The 12,636-nt window shown below is 46.1% G+C and overlaps 1 long non-coding RNA gene across 1 annotated transcript; it reads right to left on the bottom strand.

The window, feature by feature from the left end:
• Window positions 1-4,007: 4,007 nt before the first annotated feature.
• LOC129387376 (uncharacterized) lies at window positions 4,008-7,565 on the bottom strand. Its single transcript, XR_008614626.1, has 3 exons — window positions 6,906-7,565; window positions 6,209-6,271; window positions 4,008-4,223 (listed from the first exon to the last, which is right to left on the bottom strand). It is a non-coding gene; the product is annotated as an uncharacterized lncRNA (long non-coding RNA).
• Window positions 7,566-12,636: the final 5,071 nt, after the last annotated feature.

The raw sequence follows: 12,636 nt of genomic DNA, 5'->3' as shown, positions 1-12,636 counted from the left end.
GCAGTGCCGTCTCCATTTCCCTGCCTCATCGACAGTCGCCGAACTCGCGGCCATCGACCTTGCGGCTGACCTTCTTCACCAGTGCGGTGTCTCGTCTGCTGCGATCCTGAGTGACTCGCGCGCGGCTCTCTGCATGCTGCGGAAAGACTATGCCGGTGTCCCACTTGTGCAGCGCGTGGAAACGAAACTGCGCCACGTCGTAAATCAGGGCTGCGACTTGGTTTTGCAGTGGGTCCCCGCGCACATTGGCCTGCCCGGAAACGAAGCAGCCGACGCCCTTGCGAAGCAAGCTCTCGCGGCTCGCTTCCCCCTCGCCATCTCCGTCACTCGCTTCGACGTGGCCAAGACGGCCATACTGCGCACCCTCCGCGCGCATCACCCTGACTCACGTGTTGCTGCGGGGACGTCCCCTCGCCTCCTCCCCCGCGCCGGCCTCTCCCTCTGGGATCGCTCCTTTCTCCTGCGGCTGCGCGTCGGCTGCTACAGCACGGCCGCCCGATCGCACAGACTGCACGGAACAGGCAGCCCTGCGTGTACGGAATGCGGCGAGGATGAGATACTGGAACACCTTCTCCTGCGTTGCCTATCCTTCGACGTTGAGCGCACCGCGCTCTGTGGTTCATATCGCCGAGTCGGACTACCGTGCAGCACGGAGGGTGATCTCCTATTTCCCGCAGCCCCCGCCTCCATCGCCAAGAGAGCGCTTGCTGCCCTCCTTGGCTTTTGTGACGAGACTCAGCTGAGAGCGCGGCTGTAAGCCCCGCTTTGCTTCTTCTTTAACCTTCTTGTTTTTTTTCCGCTCTCTTTCATTCTCTCTCTCATCTTTTTCTCCCCACTCCCCTTACCCCGTGCAGTGCTGTTGAGGTGCCCTCCCTTGAGAGACAGTTACGGCACTGCACTTTTCTCTTCCTTTCATCTTAAAATCACTACACACACACGTGCACGCCACGTTTGTCGGCTGGTGGTGGAAATGCGGCAGCAAGCCGTATTGCTTACAGGGTCTGATCGAACACTTTTATTGCTAACTACGTGGCAGAGGACCTTCAGTTCCTGTTAACCGAAATGCATTTCTTAGCTTTTATGACAGGCCTGCAGCTCGAGTTGAAGTGGCAGCAAGTGTTGCAAAAATGTCCGAGAAAAAACTGGCTGGGGGTTCAACGTGGTTTGAACCTTGTTATACGAGCGAAAACTTTGCTAAGAATGGTTGCACACGGTTCTTCACAGCTCCTTTCATGCGACCTATACCGGCAGAGTGCTCAGACTAAACCTGGCGCCTGCGGCGAACAGTTGACGCCCTGGCACCGGCGCGTGCTTCCCCCGAGGCGAGATTTCAAAACATGAAATGACAGTGTCTTATCGTAACTGTAGCCATGTCAAACGCCTTAAAACAAAAACATTTTATTTTCACATTGCGAAGTGTTGAGCACTGCTTTGCCTGAACACGTGTTGATGTACGGAATATTTGTCAACTGAAATTGTAGTATTGTATACAGTGCCGTACTTGACCAACCAATCGCATTTCATCAGCTGCCTTGGTATGTATGTGCGCACTTTGTTGTTCAACTGCATTTGTACCGAAGCTCTAATCCACTCCTACTCAAGGCCTTCAATTCAGGTTTGCAATAATAAACAAACAAATAAATAAATAAATAAATTGTCTTCCGATACTTTCTGTAGCAACCTGCTCATATTACTCAGATACAATGAGGACTTGTACACGTCCTTGTATCTGTAAGGCCTGAGATGTTTCTCATTATTTATTTTTTATTCATGAAGCTCTGTTTTGTTTAACATCTACGTATGTTTGTGTTGACAGAACCCTTGTAAAAAGAAACCTGTGGCGTAGCTAGGACTTATTTGCCTACATTATCAAAATTTAAACCCTGCATTTTGGCCAATTCAAATGTTATTTGAGTGCATTGTGCTACCTGTTTATGATTCGAACTCTCCATGCTACCGCAATCCATTAATTGCATGTTTTCCTTTAGGACTGAAAGTAGGCCTCTCGCTTTTTACTTACTTTTCACCATTATATCAGTATTTTATGAAGACCAATAAGGCCTGCAAACAAGGCGGGTGGAAATAAAATAACCAGAAGAAATGGTACAACAAAGACGGAAGCTTATTCTATTGAGAATTAGTTGTGCGCGACCCTATAATAATAAAATTTTAACAATAAAATGAACCTCGATATTCGTGTGTCCAGCGAGGACTGTTTTACGCAATGCAAGAGTGAGAATGATAATTGTATATGGAAGATTTAAAATGTTTGTTTCTGAATGCAGTTCTTATCATTTGTGAATAAAGTATATTCTGTGTCTTCAATATGCAGTTTTCCTCTTTCTTTCCGTCTAAGGTTAAAGTGACTAAGCTGCATGCAGTTTGCTTGTCTTAGTCCCGACCAAACATTACAAGCACAATAAGGCAGGTCGTGTTGCGATACACGCAAAAATGAAATGTCGCCAGGCAAGCAATCTAAGGAAGGTATGAAATAATGTTGCTTTCTATGGTGGTGTTGACTGCGGTGAACCAGCGGCTCCCCCTTATTTTTTGCGTCAGCTATACGTGTCTTGCTTTCGAACCGAAGCATATGCATTTATAAGGTGCTGGCACTTTAAGGACAGCACTAATTTTCCCGTGCCATAGTATCCGCGACGCGCAAAGATTCACCCTGCAAGCGCAAAGAACCTAGGCGCGGAGACGCCGACGGCGTGGACTGTCCGGCTCATCGGACTAGTGTTACGTCACACCGGCGTGCGGAGGCCTTCCTTTTTTTCTAGGTGGCTTTGGTCAGGGACGGTTCGGCTGGAAGAGAGCGACGCCGGCTACTGCTCCGGTGAGCTCGCGTTCTACGGCTTCGCACCGCAGACTTCCTGCCGTTCCTGAGCCCGTTCCGGGTAGTCCACGGAGGACGCTACCACCTGCTACGGCCAGGGGTATCTCCAGCGCTGTTGCCACCCACGAAACACGCAAGCAGCTATTTGATGTCTAAAAGATGTCTTGAACGGCTAATTCAAAAGCCTAGTAGCTGTCTTGATCAAGATATTTTGTAGCCATGGATGTCTAGAAGTACTTCAGTAAGCCCTGCTAACGTTACGCTAAAAGTTGGCTAATGGACAGCTTGACAAGAACAACTGAAGACTTTTATTAGACATTCCCTCAAATTTTTGCGGCAGCTGTTACAGTAGCACGACGTTTGCCCACAGTTACAATTTATTTCAAACGAGGCATGGACATCAGCAAAGAAGTTTATGTTGTCGGATAGAGTGATGCACAGGTAGTTTTTCCAGATCTGTACCATGGGAATGGTGTAGTACAGTCTCATTGGTCAATTAGTGCTTTTTAATTAGACCAATCAATTGAATGCCGCCTGTCAGAATTATTTTGCAAATAAAACAAGATCTGTATTGTACGCTGATATCATTCCGATGTTCACCCTTTGATCTAAACAAGAACATCTCTGCGTGAAACACGTCATATTGACAAAACTTCGCCCTGCTGGGTCTCCACCAAATTGAAATAGCTTCTAGCAAAGAAAAAATTTTGTCAGTGATGCTGCAGTTCAGGCAAAAATTACATTCTGGTTTCAGCTACAGGGGGCACAATAGCCTTACACCAGTATACGAAACAGAACACTGTGCTGCAATGATTTAAAAAATAATGGATAGTACACATCTGGAAAAACACTCTGCGAACCACTCTAACTAGCAATATAAATATATTTTTTCTGATGTCCATGCTTCATTTAAAAGTAAATTGTAACTTACTTTGTGGGTGCCTCTTGTAAGTAACGCCACTTGCTTGCACAGCATCACGCAGAAATAATGGCCCGTTCTTCGGCATACCATCCATTAGTGAATTCCTTGTACATTGCATGTTACCAGAACTGAAAGATAAATCATAATATGCTGTTATTTTTTTTCATAAACTGTATGATGAGCTTTTCATGCATAAAAGATGATTGCACGCGAAAATGCAGCAAGACATAAACTTCACACCATGTCCCATACTCATACTTTATTACCTAATAAATTAGAAAAGATGCAGAAAGTGTAATCAACAAGAGTGACAAATAGCAGCAAAGGTGATCATGGATAAATCTTGAAGATGATTGCCGCCGCTGCCAGAGTAGGCCAGCCTTCGTAGGAGAGCACTTGCTGCCCACAAAAGCTTGCTGTCACAGGCCACGCGTGACGGTTCTTGCAGACATAGGCAAGCAATACCTGCACAGAAGAGGGAAAAAAAGATGAGGGAGGAAATGGGAATATTGAAATTGGAACTTCAATTAGTAATATGTGCTAAGTAAGAAGTTTGGCTCACAATAAAAATAAATTTAAGCACTCCTTTCTCTTAAATTACGGGTATCTTAAGGTATGTATGCGATGATGTTTAAAATGACTAGTATATTTCCTATCATAAGAAGCCAACAAACACTGACACCAAGGACAACATAGGGGAAATTACTTGTGCTTAATAAATGAAATAAAGAAATTATAAATGAATGAAAACTAAAGTGGATGAAAAAACACCTTGCTACAGGTGGTAACCGAACCCACAAACTTCGCATTTCGCGTGCTATGCTCTACCAATTGAGCTACAGCGGCGTCGTTTTCCCATCCACTTTCCTGGGTATTTATGTGTTCTAGTAGAACCCTGGGAGTGTCAGCCAGCGCCACAACTCGGAGACCTTGTTCCTGGCATATAGTCATTAAGTTGCATAGCAGAGTCAGCCTTTAAATTATTTTATGGTGTTTTGTGGCTAAAAAGCCACTTATCAACCTGTCACACAATTCTGAGAAGCTTCCTGCAAAATATAATCAGTTTAAAACAGTAATTCACTCTGCAGGTAAATGATGTACTAACTTAATTAAAAAGTTAAATAGCGTTTTAAATTGTTGAACTAAAAGCAATTTTGGCATTTCGCGCTGCCTAGCTGTTGCCTTTCTTTCAAACTTAAACATGACACAGTACACAGTAAGCAGGTAGCGTGCAAAGGTGGACTGGTGATAAAGTATTGTTCCATATATTTTCATGTGACCCTAATTGGATTAGGGCAATACCTCACACAAATGATGCAACACTTTAGATGATGCGTCATACAAAATTGAAAGTATCTCATGATGTGATCAAACGATAACATTGCCCACTGTCTTGGAAGTGTTAACATGCTGTTTGCGCAAGAAAGTGCAAAGTTATTCATATAGGTAGCAAATTCATCAGTGCATCTATAGCCTCAGGTAATTCTGAGAATCTATGTTGACTCGCAATTGAGAAGCCACTGCACACAAAAAGGTGTATTCAAGTAATGGTCCATGCTGAATAATTTCCCACCTAGTGAAAAGGCAAATATGGCAGGCTAATGGGCTAGGGCAAATAGATTGCTAAATTCTGATAACACCTCCAATGATATTATTGAAATGGTGATCAAAAAACAGCACAGGTAAAATTGCAGTTATGAAAAAATTTTAAAAGCACCTCAGCAAACTGCTGGAACCCTCAGCATCATGCCTGTTCTACATGCACATATGTTGCAGCGCAATCTACATCTCAGACGCAGGCGCCTCCACGCATCACTTTGTGATCTCCTCACAATAAGGTTAAAAACAGTCTGGCACAGTCTGGCATTTTGCAAGCGCCAGCCAAGTGCTGATGGTGGTAGAGCGAAATTGGAGTTTGTCCTTGTATGGAAGCCTCGGCCCATGTTTTATCAATTCTAGCGGCAAAGCACACCTTTTACAGCACACATAAATCTTAAATTAGGCTGCTTGCTGATGCTGTACAGTAAATTCCCGTAAAGAAACTAAATCACACAGAAAACATTTAGAATACCAAACTAATCAAATACTGGCTTGAATACATTTGTGCATTAGGGAAGCAAGGTGTAATGTACACTGTTGTAGCAAATTTTTACTTATGTATGGTATACTTGTATGACACAGCAGATTTAATTTTTGAGTTCTTACATAGCAATGACTACCTACAGGTACATTTTGTAAGGCTTAGGGAAACTAATTATTACTAGAACTGCGTATGTACACTGGCACTGAGAAATTGGTTATAATAGTGGCAGTTTATAATGCACCAGTGCAAAAAAAAAAATGCCCGTTTGTGAGACACCAACTAGCTATTTTACCACGAAGCGCTACCTGGCCTTAACCCATATAAAAAGCACTGGGAGGACCAGAGAGGGTACAGTACATTGGCTTACACTGATCATGATGAGGTCCCGTCATCCAGCTAGCGCCAAGGTACAAGAAGGATGTCCAGCCGTCTATAGAGTGAAAGGAACAAAATAAGATAGCATCAAGTCAGTTGAAAGGCAGATTTGCAATTACCAGTAAGGTGACCCAGTCACAGTCATTCATTAATAAATGCCAAGCTGTCGTGTTTTCACTCCCAGATGAAGCACCTACTAGGTTAATGGTTTTGCTGCTTATTTAGAACACAAGTGAAATTAGTACATCAGCAGACGATTTAATTTGGAATTGTATAGATGAAGTAAACATTGCAGTAATATTTTTGTTTTGCTATAAAGTGGGAACGCTACAAACTGCATAGTCACTGACGCACGCGCGCGCACACGCAAGAACAAAAGGACACAAAATAGGGCGAGTTCAGTCTGGTTCAGCATTACAGCCAGCGCGTCGTCTTCGAATGCACTCCTTTCGGTTGGTTCGTGCTACGTTAACCACAAAGACTAACAAGCAGGGCAAAGTTCTGACTGGTGTTGCGAAAGTCGTGGAGCGCGGTAGTGCTGAACCGCTAAACACAAGAAGAACCCTCGTATAAAAGTAATGACGAAAACTCGCAGGGCAGAAGAGCCCATATATCAAGAATTGTCGCGGGTAACACCTAAAAATATTCACATTGTTGACGAAAAACGAAGTGCAATGTATTTCATTTACCGGAAAAAGTGTTGTCCGAACGTGCGACGTATACAAAGACGCACCGAGACACGAAGGCGGCGAACGCAGATCACGCCATTGTGGTAGTAAGCCGTCGGCGAAAACACGCATTACAGCCGATGTCACGAAGCACTGATGCAAAACACACATCAAGCAGAATCAGCACAGCTAAATGACTCCAATTAATATCCAGTATAAATGTACAGAACGGCTTAGAATGACGCACAAGTGGCATAACGAACCCACGACCGCGACATTGGGGGCGGCAGTGGCCGTTTTTTCAAGCTTCCTGCCTCCCAGTGTTTCCAGCACAGAATGAGATGTCCGACAAATTTGGATTGTGTCGCCGAAGTGATCGCAGCGCGGTGGCTCTGTGACACCGCTGTGCAACGCCGGCGTTTCGCTCCTGCTGCTATCAGTATACCTGCTGCGCGAGCATAGAATGGCTTCCTGGCGTCGTGTGCGCGCCCCGTATGGAAAACAATAACACGCCCTTGATTGTTGAAGTTCTGATGTGAAATTATTTAATATCAAAGCCAATTAACTTATGTTGCTTCCAACGAGTTCGATTTGTCTGTGGCGTCTTTTATTCGCTAACGCCGACGGCCGACGGTAACCGCACTTTTAACACGTCGTTTGGCATTTTATGCACTTTTAGACAAAAAGATCTAGAAAAGTTCTTGCGTTAGACATTCTGAATGTGTTTACCAAAACACACTCTAGTGACACCAGTAGTGGGTTTTGCCGCAGATAGAATATATACTAGCATATTCCAAGTGCGGAGGTTATGTTTAGAATAAATTCTATTTTCAGTCTTGTCATAGACCAAGACGTCTATAGCCGTTTGTAGCCGTTTCAAGAAGTTTTTAAGAGGTTCTGTGTTTCGTGGGCACTCTTCCGGATGGTGCCCCAACGCCAACATCATCGGCAACACCTCCACGGGCGTTTGGACCGGGAGCGTGTACGACGCAGCCAACGACGCCGCCAGCGACGCCAGCCCTAGAACGTCGAACGCCACTGCGACACCGACTACGGGACCCATACCTTGCTACATCCGCACCGAACCAACCATGAGCACGAACGCCAACCCCTAACAGGAGAACGCTAGTAGCAGTGTTACCGGGTGGTGTGTACTGATAGTCTTTGTATTTTGTGTTAGTTTTGTTTGGTTTGTGTGCTAGTGTTTGTGTAGCGTAGGTTGTAACAAATGTGCGTCTGTGTGGGTACACCTGTCGCCTAGTCCATTCATTCGGTCAGAGTGTTCTCCGGAGGAGATCCGTGACAAAGATAAGTGGCAAGCCTGCCAGGATTCATTTTCTTGTTTCTTGTTGCTTTGTCTCGGATCTTTCCGCTCTTTTGACGGCAGAAAGTATGGATTTGGCAAAAACGCTAGAACTTGCGCTCAAGCTAGGGTTAAGCAAGAAAGAGGCGATGCGTCTCTGTAACGAGAAGAAAGAAAAAGCCAAAAGGCAGAGAGAGGAAAGGGCTCAAGCATGCGCAGACGCTCGCGAGGCAGAAGAGCGAGAGGCTAGAAGAGCTCGCGAGGCAGAAGAGCGATAGGCTAGAGGAGCTCGCGAGGCAGAAGAACGGGAGAAAAGAAGGATATAACACGTGAAGGAGTTCCCTTTGTGGAAACAGGCGCATATCGCAGGAGGCAGCGAGGTGATCACGGACGATGATCAGCGTTCTTTAGCGGGTACCGAATCTCCTAGACCGGCCAGAGTTTGTCCAAGAAAGTTGACGGACCCTTTTGATGACAAAAGAGATGATGCGGACGCGTATCTGCAACGATTCGAGCGGATAGCTCTGGGGCAAGACCAAGCTGCATTCGTTGTCGACTCTCGGGCAGAACTTGTCTCACCAACTGAAGATCCACAGCTGAAAAGAGAGCAAACGCTGGCAAATGTGGCGCTGAATGGAGCACCCAAGTCAAAAGCAGCTATGACGGTTGTGGTTGGGCAAATAGGGGACCGTCCTGTATTGGTGCTTAGAGACAGCGGAGCCAACACAGTCTTGGTTCGGAGAAGGCTGGTGAAGGACGAGGAACTTACAGGGGAAACGTCGGCCCTCACTCTTCTAGATAGCACAGTAAGGTACCTTCCTGAAGCCAGGATTCTAGTGTGCAGGCCATAGTATACTGGACAGGTAGTGGCAAAATGCGTAGAGCAGCCCATCTACGATCTCATTTTGGGAAACATTACGGGTGCAAGAAGTGTCGAGGACCCCGATCCCGAGTGGAGGATGCTCGTCATTGAAGAAAACCCAAAGGAGGAAATGCCCACGACAGCTCAGGCGGGTGGTGGGGCAGTCAGTTTCTCGTCAGCAATGGAGACAAGAGCTCAAGCGACAGCCAGAGCAACGCAACGTTTAGAAAGAAAGAAAGAGCGTAAGGAGAAGTCCGAAGACAAGAAGAGCAAGAGCAAAGACAAGAAAAGCAAAGGCAAGGATAGCAAAGAGAAGAAGACAAAGAAGGGTTTCTGTCCCTGGCTAAGCAGCAAAAGCAGCAAGAGCACTAAAAGGGGAGGTGAGCGCAAGTCCAAGAAGGACAAGAAAGGCTCTTCTAAGGAAGGCAGCTCGAGATCCAGAAGCAAAGAGAAGGCCGGCAAGGCTAAGTCCAGCTAGGAGAAGGTGGGCAAAGGAAACACGGAGAAGGCGGACAAAGGCAGTAAGGAGAAGTCGAGCAAGGAGAGGGCCTCCAAGAGGCACAGCAAGGAAAAGAGGAGCAAGGAGAAAGACAACAAGGATAAGCAAAGTAAAGAAAAGAAACAAAGCAAGGAGAAACACAACGATAAGCACGGAAGCAAGGAAAAGCATAGCAAAGACAAGTGAAGTAAGGAGTCCAGTAAGTCCAGTTTGGCCTCACAAGAATACTCATTTCAGGTGGAATAAAGACAGAGTTAACGTTGGAGCGGACTTCACGAGTAGAGCCAACTGAACAGCTCTAGGTATCTCTGGGATGTTCTTTTTTGCTGCTATGCTATGTATTTCAGGGACGTATTGTGTTGTTGGTGTTGTTGTGGTTTGGTACGTGATTATACAAAGGAGTGTGTTGTGGAGATTAACATGTTTATTAAGGACACCCCGTGGACAACGGCAGTGTTCCAAAAACGCAGTTTGGTTGTGGACATTAACATGTTTATTAAGGACACCGTATGGACAACGGCAGTGATTTGTTGGGGTTCAGAAAACGCACTTTGGTGGAATGTGTTAGTGGTGTGCTTTTGGTGTGTGCTCGTCATCTTCGGTGTGTTGAGTTGTGTGATGGGTCCAGAATCGCCACAGAAGATAGTCGGTTGGCTGGAGGGCTTGAAGAGGAGGACGACGTGAGCAGTTTTTCAGAGAAAACTCTTGAGAGAGGGGGCCCTTGTCACATATAAGATGGAAGATAAAATAAAATTGCAAACGAAGAAAGGTTTCAAGAAGACGACGAGGGTGGCGTTAAGAATGACGTGGATTAACCGAAGACGAAAGAAGATAAAGAAGAAGTACTCAGTGAGGTGACAACAGATGATTGGTGGAGAAGAGAACAAGAAGTATCCGGTGAGATGGAAAGCAATGATTGGGGGAGAAGAGAAGAAGACGAAGAGAAGGATTACGTGGACTAACATCAAGGCTATAAAAGGGCGAGGAAGAGCGAGGCACGGGGGGGAAGAACAAAGCAGCGGAGGCTCGGCCTGTCAGGGACGGTTCGGCTGGAAGAGAGCGACGCCGGCTACGGCTACTGCTCCGGTGAGCTCGCGTTCTAGGGCTTCGCACCGCAGACTTCCTGCCGTTCCTGAGCCCGTTCCGAGTAGTCCACGGAGGACGCTACCACCTGCTACGGCCAGGGGTATCTCCAGCGCTGTTGCCACTACTCCGGATGGTGCCCCAACGCCACCATCATCGGCAACACCTCCACGGGCGTTTGGACCGGGAGCGTGTACGACGCTGCCAACGACGCCGCCAGCGACGCCAGCCCTAGAACGTCGAACGCCACTCCGACACCGACTGCGGGACCCATACCACGCTACATCCGCACCGAACCAAACATGAGCACGAACGCCAACCCCTAACAGGAGGACGCTAGTAGCAGTGTTACCGGGTGGTGTGTACTGATAGCCTTTGTATTTTGTGTTAGTTTTGCTTGGTTTGTGTGCTAGTGTTTGTGTCGCGTAGGTTGTAACAAATGTGCGTCTGTGTGGGTACACCTGTCGCCTAGTCCATTCTTTCGGGCAGAGCGTTCTCCGGAGGAGATCCATGACATCCACAATCATCAATGGATAGACTCCCAGGGGTGTACCGTTGGCCATCGCGAGGTTATCTACCAACGCAGTGATCTAGTTTAGGTATGGACCCCTGCTAGCCAATACGGCCAGTCAGAAAATTGACTGCGCTGCTACTTCGGCCCCTACAGAGTCCTGAGTTGCATCAGCGAGGTCGACTATAATGTTCTTTCTGGAGACACGGCTACGCGATCTCGTCGTGTGGAGCCGACGGACATCGTCCATCTTTTTCAGGATAAAACCCTGCCATTCACGTTGGCGTGGCCATTCTCATTTCCACTCGCCTTCATCTCGCTTGTGTGACATTTTCCTCTTCGCAAACTGGATCTGTGTTGCCGTGTATATGTTCTCTATTTTTTGTATTGCTTTTGCATTTGAAGCATGGATACGATGCTTTAGGAAGGGGGAAATGCCACTTGCATAACAGTTGTCTGCGTTGTGGACTTGCTGCTTTTGCACAAGCTGAGGACGACGAATTTAACTGGGTGTCGACGACAATTAAGACGCACTCGTGGTGAAGATGTCAGACGCAAACTGTGTGCTTCCTTTAGATTAGCTCCAAAACGCCCAACGTATCAAAATTAATACCGCGAATTCGAAGCTCGTTGCATTGGAACAAATAGAAACTAGGTCTCTGAAGACCACTGTGTGGAATTCTTGACATGTTGAAAATTAATGCCTCCATTGGGGTTGATGTTAAACTGGAGGAACTAATGCGCGAATATTAGGAAAAAAACGCGAACGCACGTGGCGCAAGCTACCAACTTGTTTAATACTGTTGAAGAACACGCTTATATACAAAATGACATGGCGGGAAGGGGGGGGGGGCAGCTATAAAAAGATTTGACATGCTGACGACATGTGATGGTGCGGTGTGCCGAAAAGACATCGTTTTCACCTAATTAGAAAATTAGTCTATATTAATTATATTAAAAGCATAGAAAGTTTCCGCTAGACTGGCCGCTCGAAGCGCATTGCGTGTATTCACGGGATTCTTACACGCCCGGAGAATATGCTTTTATTTAGCACGTATTAAGTAACAAAAATGTACATAGAGTGTCTCATGTTTCTCTACAATTTTCTCATTGACACTTTTCATGGAATTATATTATCCGATAAAATGAATAAATAAATAAGTCTAATTAACTGCTTAGGTAGAAGGAAAAAAAATAATCTTAGCACCTCCAAGCGACGGCAATACATCGTTTTATTCTGTGCACCTATGTCGCATTCGCTCATGTTTAAACTCTGGCTAAATTTCGCGGCGACACCCTGTATATTAACGCGACTGTATTGTTGCTTTTGCAGATAGTACTTTGTCGTTTTCAAACCTCTGTAGTGGGCGAGGTGGCATTGTAGAAGCACCACTCGAGACCTAAGAGTGCGCATGTTCTCTCAGCGCGTCGTGAGCGTCTGATTGATTGCGCTATATTCGCGGTCACTGGTATAAGTTCCTTCATCGTTACGTT

Source organism: Dermacentor andersoni, chromosome 2 (genome assembly GCF_023375885.2).
Source record: "Dermacentor andersoni chromosome 2, qqDerAnde1_hic_scaffold, whole genome shotgun sequence".
Classification (NCBI taxonomy): Eukaryota; Metazoa; Arthropoda; class Arachnida; order Ixodida; family Ixodidae; genus Dermacentor; species Dermacentor andersoni.
This window is presented reverse-complemented; position numbering and strand designations above follow the sequence as displayed.